Source organism: Lathyrus oleraceus, chromosome 4, assembly GCF_024323335.1.
Source record: "Lathyrus oleraceus cultivar Zhongwan6 chromosome 4, CAAS_Psat_ZW6_1.0, whole genome shotgun sequence".
Lineage (NCBI taxonomy): Eukaryota > Viridiplantae > Streptophyta > Magnoliopsida > Fabales > Fabaceae > Lathyrus > Lathyrus oleraceus.
Window position 1 is genome coordinate 426,046,687 of NC_066582.1, and position 8,240 is coordinate 426,054,926.

Consider the following 8,240-nt stretch of genomic DNA (forward strand, 5'->3'; position numbering starts at 1 on the left):
CAAAATTAGGGTTTCAGTCAAAATGACCTATAATGTTTTGAAATGAATGATGACCTTCCAAGTTTCAAATGGATTTTGGATGAACATTAAAGTTTTTCATATGGTTCTTAAGAACATGTTTTCTCTTGGGGTCATCTTCATTTGACAAACACATCAAAAGTTAGGTCTCAGTGGATTTCAAAATAGTTAGATGATTTGACTAATCAACTTCTCAAAGCTAAACTTCAAATATTAATGAAAGAATGATTGAGGATACTCACATAGGCTCATATATGCATACAATTATGAATGAAAGAACTTGCCTTGATTTAATTTGATCATAGGTTGAAGTTGCTTCATGAGCAAGGCACAATCAATGCATAGTTGAATTAGGGTTTCCTTGGGAAACAATCCTCAAGCCCTTTGGTTTATCTTGATAAAATTGACAAATTGAGATACTTGGGAGGCATATATGATGATTGAGAGCTTTGGGAACCATTGTCATGCTTGCTTCCAACTTCATCTAGCCACTTCAATGGGCATAGGGGCCTCCTAGAAGCCTTGGATCAGATGACTGCTTAAGCTTCAAAATAAAAGATGTTAGTGACATATTTTTGTGCTTTTGGTTAGTAAAAAAAATAAGAAAAGCAATAATATACAATTCAAGCATGCTTGGTGGTCTCAAACCAACTCACACAAGTCCCAACCCAAGGGTTAAGGAGCCAAGATGCTATGATCCTTGAGGCAAATGCAAAGAGCAATGATATGATGCCATGAGGGATCTTAGGGTCAAAATTAGGGTCTTACAGATGCCCCTATTTAAGGTCATTCTATCCGGAGATATGAAGTTTAAAATATTCGTCTCGACGAGGTAGAATGGGCTTAAATAATAACAAAGAGACAAATTTTGGTCCCTAAGAGACCTCATAATGCAAATGTATGTATGCAAAAATTAATGCTCTGTGGGGATATATGTTCATAAAGGAAAAAGAAATCAGGAGACACTGAAAATCCAAAGGAGTAATACGCTCACTAGGGAGACAGAGACTCTGGGGGGAAATAAGGGTAAAAATGCGTGAGCAGGTCACGACTTGAATCTTGCTGAGAGACACGAAGGGATTCCATGAAAATAATTCAATGGAAAGACTCGAGTTGACGCAAAAACGCATGTATTGGGTAATATGCCAATACAGCAAAACTATTGTTAAAAAGTATATTTTCGGCAAATATTTTAATATCGTATCCACAGAGATTGGTTGTTATTACCGCTGTTCTATAATCCAAGTTGTTATAAGTTCAAAGTGTAACCAACTTGTTTTGTTTGAAAAGTTATCTTTTGAGTAAAATTTCACTAAAACAATAAAATAGTTTGGACAGCAAAATATAATGGTGAAACAAACTCTGTTTTTCTCTTACAATGTGTGAAACTATGAATGAATGAATGACTATTTTCCATTCTGTTTTCTTAAAGAGTAACTTTTCCTAAAATGTTCATTTTCATCTAAAACTGAAAAGTACCCTAAAACAGATACAAAACTGTCATAATACAGCTGGCTTAAAAACAGAGCACTTGGCCCAAACAAACAGCTTGCTGGTTTCGCAAGGTTCGCGACGCCATCCCTGGTCGCGGCGCGAACTGAAGCTAATTCAGCTTCCTTGCCTTGCAAGCTTCATGCAATAATTCTCCCAAGTGTTAATCTTCCAAATTATGCCTCCAAATTGCATTCAACACTTCTTCCAAATTATGCTTATGCACTCCGAAGCTCTCTTGTCCAAAAACTCTACAAAACTAACAAATACGTGAAATAACTACTCAAAACAACATCAATTAAACTTAATTGCATTTATACAAAATTGTGAGAATAAAAGTGTGTAATTACATCAAAATTTGGTAAAAGGGACCAATAAAATTATATGAAAAGTAGTACTAATTGGTCCCTAACAACTCTCCCCAACTTATCATTTTGTTTGTCCCTAAACAAAAGTTTCCACCAACACAACCAAAGCAATGACACAAAAGATTGAAACAAGGATTAACCAAGGACATTCAAATGGTTCAAAAGTGTATGGCACTTTCTCAATCCACCTATCTCATTGCTAGACAAAACATGAATAAGAGCAATGGTTGGGTGCAAAAATCATACCAAGGAATTCAAAGCCATATATGTCAAAATTGAATCAAACTTACACACACATCATAATAATGATGAATAAACATGAAGGTTTACTTTCACTCATCCAAGCAATTAAATCAACAACAACTCAAATCATGCGGTCATCAAAACAAATACCAAATCATGTGAAAAATGAGAATCAAGAGGTCTTTCAAGGGTTGTAATGTGGCTTGGGTTACAAGAAAGGATATGATTAAGAGAATTCAACAAAAATGCCTATCTTAAGGGAGCATTCCCATACATTCAACTCTATACAATTTCCATTTCTTTGATCCCCGTCTTTTTTCTTTTCTTATTGATTTTTACATCCACACAACCATGAGCCTTTTCTTTGTTTTTTTCTTTCTTTTCTTTTTCTTTGCTCTATGGTTTCAAGGGTGATTTCTTTTTCTTGTTTCTTATCATACTTTCACCCTTTCATAAAAACTCATTTTTCCAAGTTTCTAATCAACTCTTTTTACTTTACTCTCCCCAACTTTAGATTCCAAAACCAAATTTATTCAATAATGCTCCCTACTTAGACATAAGAAAAAGGAAAAATTTGCAAACAACTCGGTTTGAGGGTTCAATTGACACGAAAGAAATTAGGATTCATTTATTCACAAAATTTTCAATTGATTTTACACTTATCAATCAAATGAATCCTAAAGCAAGCTCAAAGGGGGTTAACTAAGGATCACTCCTCACAAGGTTAGTTGATTCAAAACTTTTTGGTCAAGTGGTTTTTCTCATAACAAACAATGCCTCTATCATTTTCAATATTTTCACCCAAAAATAGATTAATGCATGATTTACCATGATAAGAATGAGTTGAAATAATGTTCGGTTTCCCTCATTTTAGTGTACAATGGAAAGCTTCCTTACAATTGGTTAAGTCCTATTTTGATTCAAAAATGATATGTATTTCAATGAATTTATGATATGGAATTGCAACACACCATCAAACTACTCATGTTAAGTCTATAAAGCGATAAAGTGTAGCTTGAAATGCCGACACTAATTCTTATCATCACCACTCGAAGTGTCCTATGCTTCCTTCTTTACGAACATTTCTTGGTTGCTTTAAGCTTGACTTAAGAATAAGAACAATTAAACAAACAAATGTTGGTATATCAAATTCATCGTAACACACTTAATTCCTCACAGAATATTCATGCAATTGACAAAACAAATTAACAACCCAAAGTTATGGTGAAACTAAAGCCACCAAAAGTACAATCATAATTAAACAAAAGCAATAATAATACAAAAAACTCAAAATAAAAACTACTCTAATTCAACAAACTCCTCAATCTTCCTCCTCATGGCCACCACCAACGGATCCAAGGACATCCTCCATCTCATCGTCATGGTTCGCACCACCTCCTGCACCCCCTATAAAAGCTGGCCTGCCCTCAAGCCAATTAGCATAAGCAACATACTCCGCCTGGGAAGGGAATGTGCAGGCTTCAGGTGCAAGGAAGGTGTTCTGAAATTGCTGCGGCATAACATCAAAAATGAATGATTGAGACCTCCTAGAGGCCTCAAAGCTCTCACAGCAATAATTAGCGAACGCCATCTGATCGAATGCTTGAGTAGTGCGGGCTCAGGGTCGAGAGGACGAAGTCCTAGCTCCTTCGGCTCTGTCCATTTGGCTCTGAAAAAACCTATTCAGATAAGCATCATTAATAACACTAGTGATAGACAAATGTACCTCATCCGGCATGGGAACATTTGCCCTTCGGCAAAGTCCCATAATCAGCCCCGGATATGTAAGAATACCTGCTTTACCATCGAACTTTGTTCCGCTAGTAGCCACTTTGCGCATTTCCCCCGCAATAATGGATGCCACATCTACAGATTTACCGATCATGATGTAGTACAATAGGCATCCTACATCCAAAGGAATAGTGGTGTTGTGGCTCCTTGGCCGGATATTATTCAAAAGCAGCACCAAATATGCCCTTGCCTCCAGATTCAAACTTTCTCTCTTCCATGACTTTGGGAATCCCTGATCATTTAAATCATACGTCCTTCCTTCAAGGCATAAGGTAGCGCTCACAGTCGGAAGATCCCAATCGTTGGCCAATTCTTTGGCACGGTACTCGCACCACCCATTCTCCGCCAAGATGAGAGGATTACCTAAATACGCGTTGATCGCGTCTCTACCGAATGAAATGGTCTTTCCTCTCACTCTTGTCTGATAGTGGAATGCCACTTCCTCTTCTAGATGAAGAGCATTGGCGTAAAACTCACGCATAATGTCATAATTAATTTCCGGCTCTGGTTCACAAATCTTATTCCATTTTCTTCGTTCAAAATTCAACACCAACTTCCGATAAGTTCCACCTGGCGACAAGCGGATGATTCTCTCCGGTTGAATGGTTCGTTTGATCAATTTGTCGAATCTCTCTTCATGCTCATCTCTTGTGAGTCGTCGCACGGAACGAGAAGGACCGACGCCCGTGGTTTTTGTTCGTTTTGACATCTGCAACAAAAATCAGAACAACCACACAAAAGACCATAAGAGAAGTTAGCACTCAAAAGCATAAAACACGAGACTGGAATTTCCCAGTTCACGGCGCGATAGCCCGTTTGCGACGCAAACCCTGCGAACCAGGAAAATTCCAGGTGCCTTTTAGGGTTCCTAATGCTTACACCTTTCTGCAATCATAACCACAATCCCTAACCTATTCCTAGTTTGAATCCACTTTAGACATGCAAGGTTATCTCTAACATCTAATTCCAATTTCTTTTATTTTTTTTTGCAAAACCCTATCTTACCTAAGTGAGAAACAAAAAGGAACGGGAAGAGAGCACACATACCTTGTTGAAATTGACTTGGTTCTTCGTTAACAAGTTGGGATTTGGGAGTGGAGAGAAATAGTTTTGAAATTTGGAAGTGGGGCAGTGAGATTGTTGAAGAAAATCTTAAGTTTGTGAAAATAAGAGTGAAAAGAAAATAACCAAAATAGAACTTAAATGGTTCTGCCACGCTCAGTTCGCTGGGCGAAAGTTATTCGCGGTGCGAACTTAATTTTTCCACTCAGTTCGCGGCGCGAACTGAAGGAATTTTTTTTGAAAAATTATTGGCAGTGGGCAGAACTCAATTTTCTCATAAAATAAACACAACAGAATATCATAACAACAGAATTGACAAAATTTAAAATGCAGACTTACAACGTTGGGTTGCCTCCCAACAAGCGCTTTGTTTAACGTCGTTTTGAGCTCGACGGTTCAATGATTAGCTCGGTCCGGTTAGGGAAATGACACAGACATCCCGATTCACTTCTCCACTACGGTAGACTTTGAGTCTTTGTCCATTTACAGTCCAGCTCTCCTATGACTTTGGATCCTCAACCACAATGGCCCCATAGTTGCGCACCTCCTTGACAACAAACGATCCTGACCACTTTGACTTCAGCTTACCAGGGAACAACTTCAGTCTTGAGTTGAAAAGCAGTACCATTTTTCCAACTTTAAACTCTTTATGACGGACCTTTCCATCATGGTATGCTTTTACCTTTTCCTTGTAAAGTTTTTTTCGAATGGTAAGCGTTGTTCCTTGATTCCTCCAATTCATGGAGCTGTCCTTTTCTTCTCTCTCCAGCTAAAGTGGAGTCAATGTTCAAGAATTTGAGAGCCCATAATGCTCTATGCTCCATTTCTACCGGAAGATGACAAGTCTTCCCATACACAATCTGAAATGGAGTTAGTCCAATAGGAGCTTTGTAGGCGGTACGATACGCCTACAAAGCTTCATCCAGTTTTAAAGACCAATCTTTTCTTGAACTCGAGACTGTTTTTTCAAGGATCCGCTTGACTTCCCAGTTAGAAACTTTCGTCTGACCATTTGCTTGTGGATGGTAGGGAGTGGTCACCTTATACTTTACACCATAATGTTGTAAAACGTTTTCTAAAGGTGTATTGCAAAAGTGTGATCCTCCATCACTTATCAACACCCGAGGCACAGCAAAACGTGAGAATATGTTTTTCTTTAAAAATTTAATCACTGTTTTGGCATCGGCCTTAGGTGAAGCTATTGCTTCCACCTACTTCGAAACATAGTCAACGACCACGAGGATATACTCATTTGAGAAGGAAGAGGGGAATGGGCCAACGAAATCAATACCCCAACAATCAAAAACTTCTACTTCTAGCATGTTGGTTAGAGGCATTTCATCCCGTTTGCTTATTCCTCCACTCCGTTGGCATGTATCACAACTCTTCGCGTGTTCATATGCATCTTTAAACAAAGACGACCAATAAAAGCCCGCTTGGAGCATTTTAGTGGCTGTTCTCAAACCGCTATAGTGACCTCCATACGGAGAGTTATGAAAATGCCAAAGGATGTCTTTTGACTCCTCAATTGTTACACACCTTCTCAAAATATTGTTTACACCCACTTTAAACAAATATGGATCATCCCAAACATAATATTTTGCATCCGCCAAGAATTTCCTTCTTTGATTACTAGTGAGGTCTTCCGGTGTTAAACCGGTTGCCTTGTAATTAGCAAAATCGGCAAACCAAGGCCTCACTTGAATCGCATACAGTTTTTCATCCGGAAATTCTTGTGTTATTTCCTCTTCTTTGTTTGTAATGTCCACATTAACCAAACGAGACAAATGATCCGCCACCAAGTTTTTGGAACCTTTTTTATCCCGGATTTCCAAATCAAATTCTTGCAATAAGAGAATCCAACGAATTAATCTTTGTTTGGAATCCGGCTTGGTTAACAAATATTTGATCGCCGAATGTTCGGTGTATACTACAACTTTAGACCCTATCAAGTAAGCTCTAAACTTTTCCAATGCGTACACTATAGCTAGTAATTCTTTTTCGGTAGTCGCATAATTGACTTGCGCCTCATTTAAAACTTTACTAGCATAGTGGATAGCATGAAATTTTTTATCTCTTCTTTGACCCAACACCGTACCAACCGCATAATCGCTTGCATCACACATAAGTTCAAAATCAAGTGTCCAATTTGGTGCAACGATTATGGGTGGGGTGACTAACTTTTCTTTCAAATCAAGGAAAGCTTTTAGACACGACTCATCGAAAAGAAAGTGCGTACCTTTGTTGAGCAAATTACTCAATGGCTTTGCTATCTTTGAAAAATCTTTGATGAATCTCCAGTAAAAACCGGAATGTCCGAGAAAGCTCCTTATTCCTTTTATATTTGTTGGAGGTGGTAATTTTTCAATGACTTCCACCTTTGCTTTGTCAACTTCTAACCCTTCGGAGGAGATCTTGTGACCGAGTACAACACCTTCGGTGACCATAAAGTTGCATTTTTCCTAATTGAGCACTAAGTTGGTCTCCACACATATTCCAAAAACTACATCAAGATGTTTCAAGCACAAATCAAAAGACGATCCATAAACGGAGAAATCATCCATGAACACCTCAATGCATTCTTCTATTAAATCCGAGAATATCGCTTGCATACACCGTTGAAATGTTGTTGGTGCATTACATAACCCAAAAGGCATTCTTCGGTAAGCAAAGATGCCGAAAGGACATGTAAAAGCCGTCTTCTCATGATCCGCCGGATTGACCGAAATTTGGTTGTAACCCGAATAAACATCCAAGAAATAATAGAAATTTTTGCCGGCCAACCTTTCCAACATTTGGTCCATGAAAGGTAGTGGGAAGTGATCTTTCCTTGTAGCTTAGTTTAGCCTTCTATAATCAATACACATACTCCACCCGGTTACCGTTCTAGTTGGAATCAACTCATTTTTATCATTTTTGATAACCGTCATGCCACCCTTTTTTGGAACTACTTGCACCGGACTCACCCATTCACTATCGGAGATAGGATAAATCATTCAGGCTTCCAAGAGTTTGACAACTTCTTTCCGAACTACTTCTTTCATTGATGGATTTAAGCGACTTTGAGGTTGTGCAACGGGTTTGAAGTTTTCTTCCATCATAATCTTATGCATAAAATAGGTAGGACTAATACCCTTCAAGTCGGATAATACCCACCCTATTGCACCTTCATTCTTTTTCAGCACTTGTATCAATTTGTGCTCCTCTTTTGTGGACAAGGTATTGCTAATGATCATCGATTTAGTACAATCATCACCAAGGAACACA